This window comes from Mesocricetus auratus, unplaced genomic scaffold (assembly GCF_017639785.1).
Source record: "Mesocricetus auratus isolate SY011 unplaced genomic scaffold, BCM_Maur_2.0 Super-Scaffold_100003, whole genome shotgun sequence".
NCBI lineage: Eukaryota > Metazoa > Chordata > Mammalia > Rodentia > Cricetidae > Mesocricetus > Mesocricetus auratus.
Genome location: NW_024429188.1, coordinates 30,347,314 through 30,359,760, shown reverse-complemented (window position 1 = coordinate 30,359,760; position 12,447 = coordinate 30,347,314). Strand labels below are relative to the sequence as shown.

General features: G+C 38.0%; 1 long non-coding RNA gene across 2 annotated transcripts; it reads right to left on the bottom strand.

Moving 5' to 3' along the window:
- Positions 1-220: 220 nt before the first annotated feature.
- LOC110339373 lies at positions 221-11,947 on the bottom strand. 2 transcript variants are annotated; one of them, XR_002381503.2, is made up of 3 exons: positions 11,820-11,947; positions 6,532-6,670; positions 221-1,306 (listed from the first exon to the last, which is right to left on the bottom strand). It is a non-coding gene; the product is annotated as an uncharacterized LOC110339373 (long non-coding RNA). The 2 variants fall into 2 exon arrangements; XR_002381504.2 differs by lacking the exon at positions 221-1,306 and adding an exon at positions 6,119-6,215.
- Positions 11,948-12,447: the final 500 nt, after the last annotated feature.

The following is a 12,447-nucleotide window of genomic DNA, read 5'->3' as shown; positions in this document are numbered from 1 at the left end:
CAGTGACATGCACCTTCCTGAGAATTTCAAATTTTCATTTTTTTCACAACTGAGTAAAATTCTACTATTGATATGCGCCACACGTAAATAAAAGTCTATTGTTCATATGTGCCACATTTCTGTAATCTACCCATCAGATAGAAGAGGAACACATAGGCTGATAGCATTTTCCTAGTTATTTCGAATAGAACAGTGATAAATAGGGATGTTTAGTGTCTTTGTGGTAGGACAGAGTGCTCCTTGAGTATAATCCTAGGAGAGGCATACCTGGGTCTTATTGTAGTTCTCTTTATAACTGTTTGAGAAATCTCCACACTGTTTACTTCATTTTACATTTTCCTCAACACTGAATAATGTTTCCTCTTTCCATAAATCTCCATTAATGCTTGCTGTCATATAAAAGATCTGCTCTGATTTGGGTAAGATGGCATTTCATAATGGTTTCATTTTTATTTTTTAATTTTTAAAAATTATTTTAAATTACATTTTGAGAAATGCTATACATTTGGTTTTGATCATTGTCATTCCTTTACCAGATTCTCTTAGATTGATTTTCCCTACTTCCACAACCACCCAACTTTGTTTCCTCAACTAAAATTTATAAAGTCCAGCTGGCACTTTGCATATACACTTAAGTATGTGGTCCTGCAGTGAAATATGGTTAACTTATCAGGGGTCAAAGTCATGAAGAAAACTTAACTTTCCTTCCCCTAATTCTATCAGTTGCCTTTTACTTCTTATAAAGGGTTGGTACTTGCCCTACCTCCCTTTACACCATGATGGCAATTTGTCTAATTGAGCTTGTACAAGTCTTTGTGCATGCTGTCAAAACCACTGTGTGCAACTTCCCTGTTTTGTTTTTGAAGCAGTGTTTCTGTGTTTCCTTGTAATCAACAACCTTATCTGGATCACATTGTTCCACCTCTTCCTCTGTAATGATTTCTGAGTTTTGGAAGGAAAATGTATGATATAGATGGCCCATTCAGGAAAGACTGAGAATATTACAATGTACACAAGTCAGAATGGCTAAGATGTTAATAAATTGTAACAAATATTGGCATGGATGTGGAAAAATGGGAACACTTAATCATAGCTGGTGCATGTGAAAAATGCTGCATCCACTATGGAAATCAATGTGGAGGAACCTCAGGGATCTGAAAATAGATCTACCAAAATATCCAGATACACCATTCTTGAACACATAATCAAAGCATTAGGTATCCTTCTTCACAGATACTTGTTCATCTGTGTTCATTTGCTTTCTTCTCAAGAGTCACAAAACAGAAATATCCTAGATGTCCATCAACTGGAAAATAGAGAATGAAAATGTTATATGTTTACATAATGGGATATTGTCAAGCTGTTAGGAAAAATAAAATGATGTAATTTTCAGGAAAACAGCAGGATATGGGAACACGTTTTTCAGAGTGAGGTAACCCAGATCCAGAAGAATGAATTTCACATACTTCTCTCATTTCTAGATGTTAGCTTTGAATTTTCAGGTGTATGCCCCTCTTTTGGAAAACCTGCAGACATCAAAAGAATAATTTGTGCTTTCTTGATGTCTGAAAATATTGAATACCTTTCAAAGTGTTTATCACCTATTTTTTTACACTTTTGAGTACATTTTTTCCACTTTTCCACACATAATTTTTTGAACTGTTTATTTAGTTCTTTGAGTTCTTTGAACAGTCTAGGTAGTAAGCCTTATGTAGACATTTAGTTGGCAAATATTTTCTCACATCGTTTAGGCTGTATTATCACTTGATTAGCACCTTCCTTAACTATACAGATTCTGAATTTCATGTGGTCCAAAATTTCAGTTGTTGGTCTTTTTCTTAAGCAATGGAGTCCTAGCCAAAATTTTATATTTATGTATGAATCATGAAGGGTTATATCTATTTTTCCTCTATTTCAGAGTTTCATGACTTACTTTAAGATTTATGTTCCATTCAGTGTTGATATTTATGCAGTTGAAAGATAAGTATATATTTTTCTTATACAAGTATGCATACTGTTTCCCAACACCTCTTAAAGAAGTTGTCTTTTTCCAGTTATTATTTTTAGCTTCCTTATAAAAACTATTGTGTTCTCTAGCTGTGTGGGGTTATATAAAGATCTTTACTCTGTTTCTTTGGTGTGTGTACATTTTAAGTTTGTGCCATGATGCTTGTTCACTATTATTTTGTAATTTATTTTGAAATCCGGTATCTACTACTTACAGCTTTATTGTTGCTGTTGTTCCTGCTCAAATATTTTTTAGCTATCTAAGATATTTTATGGCCTCAAAAGAAAATTGAGATTTTCTCTTTTTTTGAGATTACCTTTTTCTGTTTCGTTAGAGAATGAATGTCATTGGGATTTTGATGAGATGAATTTAATATCTTAATTCTTTTGGTAAAATAGCTTTTTTGTGATATTAGGATAAATATATTTTTTAAATCATTGAGAATGGTGTGTTTCAACCTGCCTCCTGATTAGTGGCTACTCATGTCATCCAAGACACAGACAAAAGGTAATTAGACGGAAATTGATTTCATTTAGTCTCAAAGGTTTCATTTAATTTTTATTAGTTTATGTTGAATCTAATGGGGCTGTTTCAGAAATGCAATGGAGGATTTCCTCTCCCAACCTTGAGATTCCTATTGCTCCGAGTTCCCATACATTTTACTTGCTAAATAATTTATTGACATGCCTAAGTCTCTGAAATTCCAACTTGAATACAGAAAGTTGCAATTATTCTGTATTCCCATTAGATATGTATGTTGTTAAATACAATTGGGAGTAAATATTGAATGTGAATAAATGTTGTATAAATATTCCAGGTTCTAGTATCTGTGTTCTTTTAATTCATTCAAGTTACATCTGAAATACATATTTGCTTTATGACTTTCTAATAATCAAGCCTTAAAATCCATTCTGTCTTTAAACCTATGTTGGGGAATTCTTATGTCAATAAAGCACTGTTGGGCCAATAGGAATCTAGATAGGTGGGAATAGGAGTCCAGGAGGACTCTGGGAAGGAGAAACACAGAGAGTCGAGATATAACGCCATGGGGTAGGAAGCCTGGAAACTTCTCCGGTAAGAATCATACTTAGATTACTTAAGCCAGAGCTAGCCAGTAAGAAACAAGCAAGGCCAACAGCTTCATAATTAATATAGCCTCCTGTGTGTTTATTTGGGACTGATGTGGCTCTAGAACCAGGCTGGCGGGAAGGCTTCACTCAAGGAAAAGCTTCCTTTTACAAACCTGTATTTTAAAATGTTATCAGTTCCTATTAAGAGGCTCTGATGTATAAGTCCTCCCTAAAATCCACCACCAAGATACCTTCCTGGAGATCTAAAACAGCACTTGGTGATGGGAATGTGAATTATATTTTCAAGGTATTCTCCCAAAGAATATCAATAGACAGTTGCCAAACTGAAAGGAAACAAAGTAGTCCAAGTACGGAATCTACACAGATATATCTGAGGAAGTCGTATAGCAATGCTTGGCTTAAGGATATAAAACAAAACATTCCACCAAGTCACAAAGAATAAGGAGCTGTGAAGACAATCCTTGGGTATTTGTTGTCATACCTCACAGTGGTTTGCATGAATGTCAATATGATGATTTGAGACCTTATACCAGAGACAGATATAGTGGCCCAGGTGGCCCATATAAATGAAGAACTAGTTGTTGAAACATATGGATTAGAAACATGGGTACATTCTATGTAATTCCTTAATCATCATAATGCATTGTTTGAAGGGAAAAGGAGATGCGGGAATTTAGTACCTATAACCAGATGAAATCTTTTCAAGTTAAGCTTTGCATATAAACATTTTTGGGTGCCCATGTGTGACGGATCAAAAATTTTATAAATTAAATACTCTATTGGAATTAAATCTCTGTATTAAAATTAAAAGTAACTAGAGGCTTCAGAGATGGCCCAGCAATTTGGAACATCATTGCTCTTCCAGAATACCCAAAATTAGATTGGTATCTAACATCTATATCAGGTGAATCACAACACTAGTATCTCCAGCTCCAGATGATTCAAAAGTTCTGGATTCTATTGCACACTTCTAGCATTTACACAGATACATACACATAAATTTTTAAAAATCATAAGGAAAATTAAAAATAAGAATGACCTAATTCTTTTATTGAACTTGTTAAGTGTTAGCTTTCTTCTTGATACATTCACATCATGGCCTGTTGAAAGGGAGAGTAGCAATAGTGCTTTTTTGCTTCACTTTTTGTTGTACTTATGCTTCATGAATAAAGTACTTAACCTAATTTTGAATATAATTTCTTATTCAAGTTCCTTATAAATATAATTCGTACAGTAAGTTTTTAATAAGAAAAGTGTTAAAAGTTTAACTTTACTATCTGGATTTACAAGCTCCTAACTCTTTACTCATTTTCTGATTTATAATATTTATAAACAAGCCAAAAGTCCCAGTTGTAGATGTAAAGTCTTCTGCAGAATTTATACACTCCAACTGAAAGTCATGTTGTAAATCTTTGTCTAGGTTAAAAATGTTCCCATTAGTTATTGTTTGGGCTGCTGGATTTGAAAATACCTTCTTTCTCTACTCTTAAGTTATGATTTATTTTTTAAAGATATGACATGTTCTGATAATTTGTTAGTGCCAAATACTGATTTATTAGGTTACTCAAATAAATTTTAACATAAATTTTAAAGGCTTTGAATTATGTACATCAGATTTTTAAAATTCTGTGGCTGAAAAACAATTCTCAGAAGCAAGAAGTGAATGCTCTTCCAATAGCCTGCAAAACAAACTTGCAATGCATGTAGTCATAGTATGCTTATCTGTTCATTGTATAATTTCAAAAATGTTTCTGCCCTAAACTTTATCTTTTTGTACATGTATAATTGTGGTTTGGATCTAAGCATGCTTAGAAGGTGTGGGAATTCCTGTGATTCACATCGGCAGATTAATGTCATTGCTGTATATTAAGACTTTTGCCCGATTGTGAAACTCGCCTGGTTATGCTTTGTTTCTGTTTTACACCTGTGCTGTTCAACCACTTCTAATACACTGGTATCTACTGAACCTGGATCCCTGCATAAAGAACTTGAATCACTTGTCAAAGAGACTTATTTTCATATCTGTTGATGTTCTTTATTCCTTTCTAGGCTAAGGAATTTGGGATTTAGGTTCATCAATTTTTTGTTATTTGTCACTGATGACTGCCAGAGAAAATTACTTCCAGAGTGGTTTAGAATAAGATCTGCATCTATTTGTGTGTATGGGTATGTGTGCATACACACACACACACACACACACACACACACACACACACACACACGCACTAACTGCCATAACTACCAATTGACACACAGACATTTTTAGAGTTCACTATCCACATTGTCCTGAGGTTTATAATACTCTAAGATATTGGGGCAAGAAAAAACTGTTGTGAAGCTACTTTACTATATAGCACTTGAGATCAGTTACAATGCACATTATTAATAAATTTGTATTTTTTCTTTTAGTTTTGAGATTATATTATTGCATTATTTCTACCTTCCCTTTATTCCCTCCAAACCAACCCTCCTAAATACCCATTTTTGATCTCTTTCAGACTCATTACCTCATATTCATTGTTATTCCATCCATATATTTATGTGCATATGCATGCATAGATATAATTGGCTAAGTCTATATAATGTTATTGATATGTATGCTTTTTCTTGCTTACCATTAGTTATTGGACAGCCAATTTGGTGTGGTCTTCCCTGGAGATAACTATTTCTCCCTCCATCAATATTGCTATTTAACAATAGGATTTAAAATGAAAAAATCCACAAAGCAGGCATAGGGGTACACACAAACCATACAGTTTAGAGTATGAGGAACAAAAATAAGGAGTTCGGAATGGTTCCTGGCTATAGAATTAAATAAAGAACAGCATACCACGCCCAAGCACAAGGACAAGCAAAAGGAGTCCATTGGAAAGAGAGACGATTCCTCTATTGAGATTTACCTACATAATTCTGTACCCCACTTTTTTATTGAATTATTTTTTTTCATTACTAGCTTCTTGAGATCTTTGTATATTTTGGAAATCAGCCCTCTGTCAGATGAAGGGCTGGTGAATATCTTTTCCCATTTTTTTCGGCTGCGTTTTTGTCTTGCTGGTCACTCCATGACTCCTGGGAAGGTTTGAAAATGATGCCCATCCCAAGCTGTGAGGTGAGTTCTGAGGGAACAGAAGTTTGTATTAGGGTAGACTGTAGGGGAGACTATGAGGATAGTTATATGACCCTCTCTCCAGAGCTTGAAGCATAAACATATCTGTAGGAAGTTGGTATAGGAGGACCATCTTGAGGATGGAGAGACTGCTCAGCTGTTAAGTGCACTGGCTACTATCAGGCAAGACTCTGCTTGTATTTTCAGCCCTGACAACATGACTCACAACCACCTGTAACTCCAGTTCCAGGAGAACATGTGCAAACAAAAACATTCACACACATAATATAAATAAATATAAATCTCTAAAAATATCAGAAGCTCACCAAAAAAGAACTGAATTATTGAACAGGTCCTGTTGTTGGATATCAGGAGAAAGCAATATCTGTAGACCTTGCAATGGTTTCTTGCAGCTGTGCTTCCTCCTTTAGCAAAGTTGAAGATGTCCAGTTCTTCTAATAATGTCTGCAAAGATAGGTCCTCAGTGACTTAATGATATACTCATGGAAGCTTGAGTATGTTTCAGATTTTCTTACTGTTTTGCCATGACTACTCTAGGTTTAACCTAATTGTAGTGTTTGAGAACATAGTTCAGTTCTACAGTTTTAGAAGAGCAAATTTAAGAACCAGCTATTTCTCCAATGGTGGCTCAATATAAGTAAATGAAAATAGGATACATCTTGCTAAAAATGGAAGAAAATGGATTTATAACTAAAGTTTGAATTGAGACCAGATTGTTTTTACATAAGTTTTATTTAAATTAGAAGAAATCTTATTTTACATATCAATCCCAGTTCCTTCTCTCTCCCATCCTCCCATGCCCCCACTGATCCCCCATCCCATCTCCCATCCATTCTCCTGGGAGGGTGAGGCCTTCCATAGACCATATTCTTATTTAAAGCCAAAATTTTAGGTTGGCATCTAAACTACACATTTCCTTAATTTCCAATATTAACATTTTAGTTTTTTCCATTCAATATTTGCTTAGAAATGAGAGCTCTGAATAGAAATATGCAAATATGAACATGAAAACATTATTACCACAATGACTGAAAAAGTTCAATTTAGTAAGAGGATGAACTCTTTTTAAAAATGAAAGAATTGTAGTTAATAAGCTTGCCAAGCAGATATGGAAAATTTATTGTTTTCTGCAATTCTAAAAAGATAATGGGTATCTTTAATTATTTATTTCACTGTAACACAGAAAAATTAAATTCAGGCTATCTTGTTTTATGCGAATTGAATTCAACATGTGCAATATCTTTTTTATATTCCTCTATCAAGTCTGTTTAACTATTGATCATGTGAGAAATAGATGCTCTCCCCCTTCCACTATTGTTTGCCCATACCATTACCTGCTCATGCAGAGCTTGTTGACATTAGAGTCACTCAATTCAGGGCCTTCCCACAACAATATAGGCTTATAAACAGATTGATATCTAACCTTGGAAAAGATGCTGGTGGCAAAGATATGTGCTTAAGTTTCTGTGTGTTCTGATCCTAGTTTTACCAACTGATTCAAATTAATTCATAAAGAAGATTTGTAAAATGCATGAATGACTCAGAAATGGTTTCATTTAATTTCTCCAAAATTTGTCAATTAAAATCTTAATTGACCATCGTAATAAGACCATCTTGACTTAGGGCTTCAGGGGGGTACCTAAACTATGAAAGTTTAGCCTCAGTGATAATAATTCATATGACTGTAAAAAGCACCATAGAAAAATTTTCCCTTTTATCTGTAAATGATAATAAAAGGTAGATTACTATAGCCTGCCAAATCCTCTGGTAGGTGGGGTGGGGGGAGGGCCAGTCCAGCTCCTGGTCTCTTCCCAGGGCTGAGCAGGATGGTGAATGCAGATGACTTAGACCCTCCCTCATACTGGTTACCAAGGAGAAAATACATACTGAGTTGTGAGACTTGTCAAAGCAAGATCTCTATTTATTCCAAAAGGCAGGAACTTTTACAGGGCTGAGGTAGGGAATGGGAATCTTAGGATGGGGTAAGGTGACCTGAGGAGGAGTAAGGGCCAATAAAATTCCCCCAAGCTGGCAGGTAGCTAAGCAGGGGGCAGTCTTACATTGGGCCTTGCTGAGTCACCCTCAGGTGGAGGTTACCAGCCAGAGACAAGTTGCCATCTGTAGCCAGGCTCAGGAGGTTACACTGGGCCTCACATCTGAGACTTTTTAGGCCCAACATCTCCACCTTTTGTTTTTGTAAGAATGGTGGAAATCATGGCCTCTGTCTTAGGTGGTCCCCCATTGGGGACTTTACCTGTCACTGAACATCATGCATCCAGATTGTTGAAAGAACACTCCATGATCTGCTGAAGCTTTACTGCCTCTAGCTGTTGGTGAAAAAAATGCATGACTTTATGAATCATGCAGGGTTCAGAGGGCCAGCACAATTAGGGGGAGAAAGTAGGGTAGGAAGCCGTTTAAGCCAGTCCACAGAGGGTTGTCTTGGAGGTCCTGCTTTCTCCTCTCCAAGTCCCTCTAAAGCCTCTTGATCTTTTCCTGAACAATTTCTGATATATTGGAATACAAACAGCATTTTTCCTGTAAAAACAAGCATATCCTCCTTTTTTGGCTATTAGTAAGTCTAATCCCCTTCAGTTCTGTAGGACTATGTTAGCCAGGGAATCAAGCAGCTTTTGGAGATCAAGGATAGTAGTAGACACTGCCTTTATATCATCAACCAATTGGGCAGGGAGCTGTCTGTGGAGTTCAAATGCTGTGCTCAGCCCTGCAGTCCCAATGGCCATACCTGCAGATATTCCCAACCCAGCAAGTAAAGGAATCATCTGTATGACTCTCTTTGGTCTACCTCCAATATAATCAAAAGAGGTCACAGGAAGAGCCCAATCCCCAGGAATAATATCCACATTGGAAATCAAGGTTGATGGGGCACAAAGACCTGTCTACTTGGTGGGCAGGAAGTCATATGCCATCCCACCTCCACAGACAAAGACCATTCCAGAAGGTGGGCAAAATTACGCATTAGGTTTGGTCGTATTTGAATTACAGAAAGAAGGATCAATGTGGCGTACATCTATACTGGATTTAGCAGGAGCAAGAGGGCACCTAATGCAAGACCCAGAAAGAGACATTGGGAGGAGCTGGACATGAATGGGAAATGTGACTAAGCAATCTTTTATTGCAGCAGGGGCATCTGTGATTGTATCATTAGAGAGCAATGCAAACAGCTGAGGAGTTCAAGATTGTAGGCAAATCCAGCAATCCTCCACAAGGTAGGGAGTCATATGATTCTTTAAGGCAAAGACCATTTGTAGAAGGGACTTAGTATGGGGGTTGAGGGCTAGCTCTCCCTGATTTTCAGGGAGAGCAACAGGGTGATAGTTGAGTTCTGGATACTGGGCCAAAACAAGTTGTTCTATCCTTTTATGAACTTCTTCTCTAAACTTATCTTGGACTCCCCCAACATCTGAATAAATGATAGGGGGATCAAGTTTCCAGAAGACAGTTTCACCCACTGCTGCAAAGCAAGGTGGTATGCCCTCCATCTCTTACAATCCAATTATTCTCACCTCCAGAGATTAATCTAATTCAGATGCCAATTCAGTAAGTCTTTTGAGTGGAATTATGGGTGCACATTTGGGCAGTGCCATAGCAGTGTAAATGCATAGTTTGATAGAAAGCAGTACAAGGGAAGGACCCTGGCTTCCCATCAAGCTTGGGGATAATCTTGTTTTTCTTTATGCATATCCACTTATTGGAATTTGAAAAATGGGATCCTGATGTGTCAATCAGATTGACTGTTGCCTTGGTACCACAATCTACCTGAAGTATTACCCATCCACTAAAGGAAGATACAGAGTATGTTCCACACTTGCAGTAACGAGGTTTCCCCACAAGGCCAGTCAAGATATCTCTAGCATCCTGTGGGTTTTCAACTCCTCCATCACTGGGTGGGATGAGCATCATTGATACTGGGAAGAGCAGTATCACCTACTTCTTCATTTTTTCCTGGGGGAGGGGAAACAGAGACACAGTTCTCAGGAGTGGAGCACTCCCTGGAGAAGTGGTGGTCATTGTCCACTTGTTGGGGCAAATATTTTAGGTCTATCACTAGTACCCAAATGGATCTTTTTTCATCTTGAGGGAAGACATATAAAAATCCTCTCCCTGTTGAGAGGAGGGTGTCTGGTCTTCTTCAGACTCATGTCAATGGGTCCCTCCATCTGACCCAAATAGAACTGTAGGTAACTAATGAGGACCAATGCTTTTGAAAAGGAGACAGGTATTTATCTTCTTTAGAAAGATTTAAAATTTTTAGGGTGAATAACACCCTTTTTAATTGATCATGTATGGTAAGGATTCCCCCTTTTTTGTTCTTGAAACTTAAGAACTGGATTATATCTTTCCACAACTGCTTGGCTTCGAGGATAACATGGGATGCCTGTGGAGTGTGGGATGCTCCAGGTCTTAAGAAAGTCCACAAAGGCCATGCTTACAAAGCATGGGCCATTATCTGTCTTAATATGATCAGGCAATCCAAGGGTGGCAAAACTTTGAAGCATATAACTAATAGCATGTTTAGCTTTTTCCCCAGCAAGTGCTGATGCCCAGCAGGCATGGAAAAAGGTATCAACTGAGAGAAAAATATACTTTGCTTTTCCAAATGGAGAATAATGAGCACCATGAATTTGCCAAAGGTTATTAGGATGAAGCCCTCGAGGGTTGTTTCCAGTAGTTTGGAAGGGAGTTATCGGAAAGAAAGTCTGGCAGGTCCTATAAATTTGGACAAAGTTTTTAACGTCCTTGACTGGCACATGTGGCTACTTGTGGTTAAGACCCCTCCACCTAACATGGTTTAGTTGGTGGAAGTGTGTAGATTCTGGAACATTATTACAATGAAGCATAGAAGCCAAATTAATTCCTTCAGAAAAAACACACTCCACTTCAGAAACGTGGATCCAGGAACCACTGCCTTAGCAAGGTCCTTCCAATCCTGAGCACTACATTGAGAATGGGCTAAGCTCTGTAGGATGGTCTCCATTCTCTGCAACAGCCTTAAGTTCCTTTAAATCATTTGCTTCCCAGATGTAAGAGGCAGTCAAGCAGCTGCTGCCAGGGTTAACATCTACAGGGAAGAGATTCATCATTTTTCCTCTAGAAGCATCCTCCCTCCAGCAAGGAAGAGGTGCAGAGGGGTTCCAGAAAAGATTAGTAGGGGGATTTAGAAGTGTCCTATCCTTAGAGGGCCAAGGAATGCTTTCAAAAGGGTCTAGGGACAGATATAGTGGCATGGGATGGTATGAGGCACTAGGATTTGACTTTGTCCCTTCCTGGATTGTTGTCCTACTCTTCTCCCTAAGGGGGATGATGGGCGAAGCAACCCTTTAAGGCAGACACCATAGGGAGGGTCCCCAGAGGAGAATCTCCCCCTTTTCCACCTGAGCTCTCCTTATTAGGGTTTCAATCCTGTCCCAAGTATCCCAATCAAAAAATTACTCTCCAGCAGCCAGGGAACAATCTTGAGCAAACAGCCCCAGGCCTGGAGAGCCTGATTACAGAAAGATTAAGGCCTGTACTTTTAAGTAGGACTCATAACAATTAGAGGATATGGTTTGATTTGGATGAAGACACTCACTTATAGACAGATTGGTCCATCAGTGTTCTGTTGAAATGATGTTCTTTACACAGGACACCAGTCTGCTGGATTCTGTGGCAGGTAGAGTGAGGGAAGGGCCAGTCTAGCCAGTCTCTTCCCAGGACTGACCAGGATGTTGAATGCAGATGACTCAGACCCTCCACCTTACTGGTTACTTGGGAGAAAATACAAGATGAGTCAGGAAACTTGTCAAAGCAGGATCTCCATTTATTCCAACAGGCTGGAACTTATATAGGGCTGAGGTAGGGAATGGGAATCTTAGAACGGGGTAAGGTGACATGAGCAGGAGTAAGGGCCAATAATATTCCACCAAGCTGGCAGGTAGACAGGCAGGAGGAAGTTTTACATTGGGCCTTGCTGAGTCACCCCCAGGTGGAGGTTACAGGCCAGAGACAGATCACCAAATCTCTAGCCAGGATCAGGAGGTTACACTGGGCCTCAAATTCGAACCTCTTATGGCCCAACAATAGCTAACCAGAGACAACTTTCCATAACTATACCATGTTAACAGCTGTTCCCAGAATTCCAGTCTATAGAACTGTAAGATAAATTTCTGTTGTTTAATCCTCCCTGTGATGGAAATTTTTAGAGAGACTTAAAATGAACA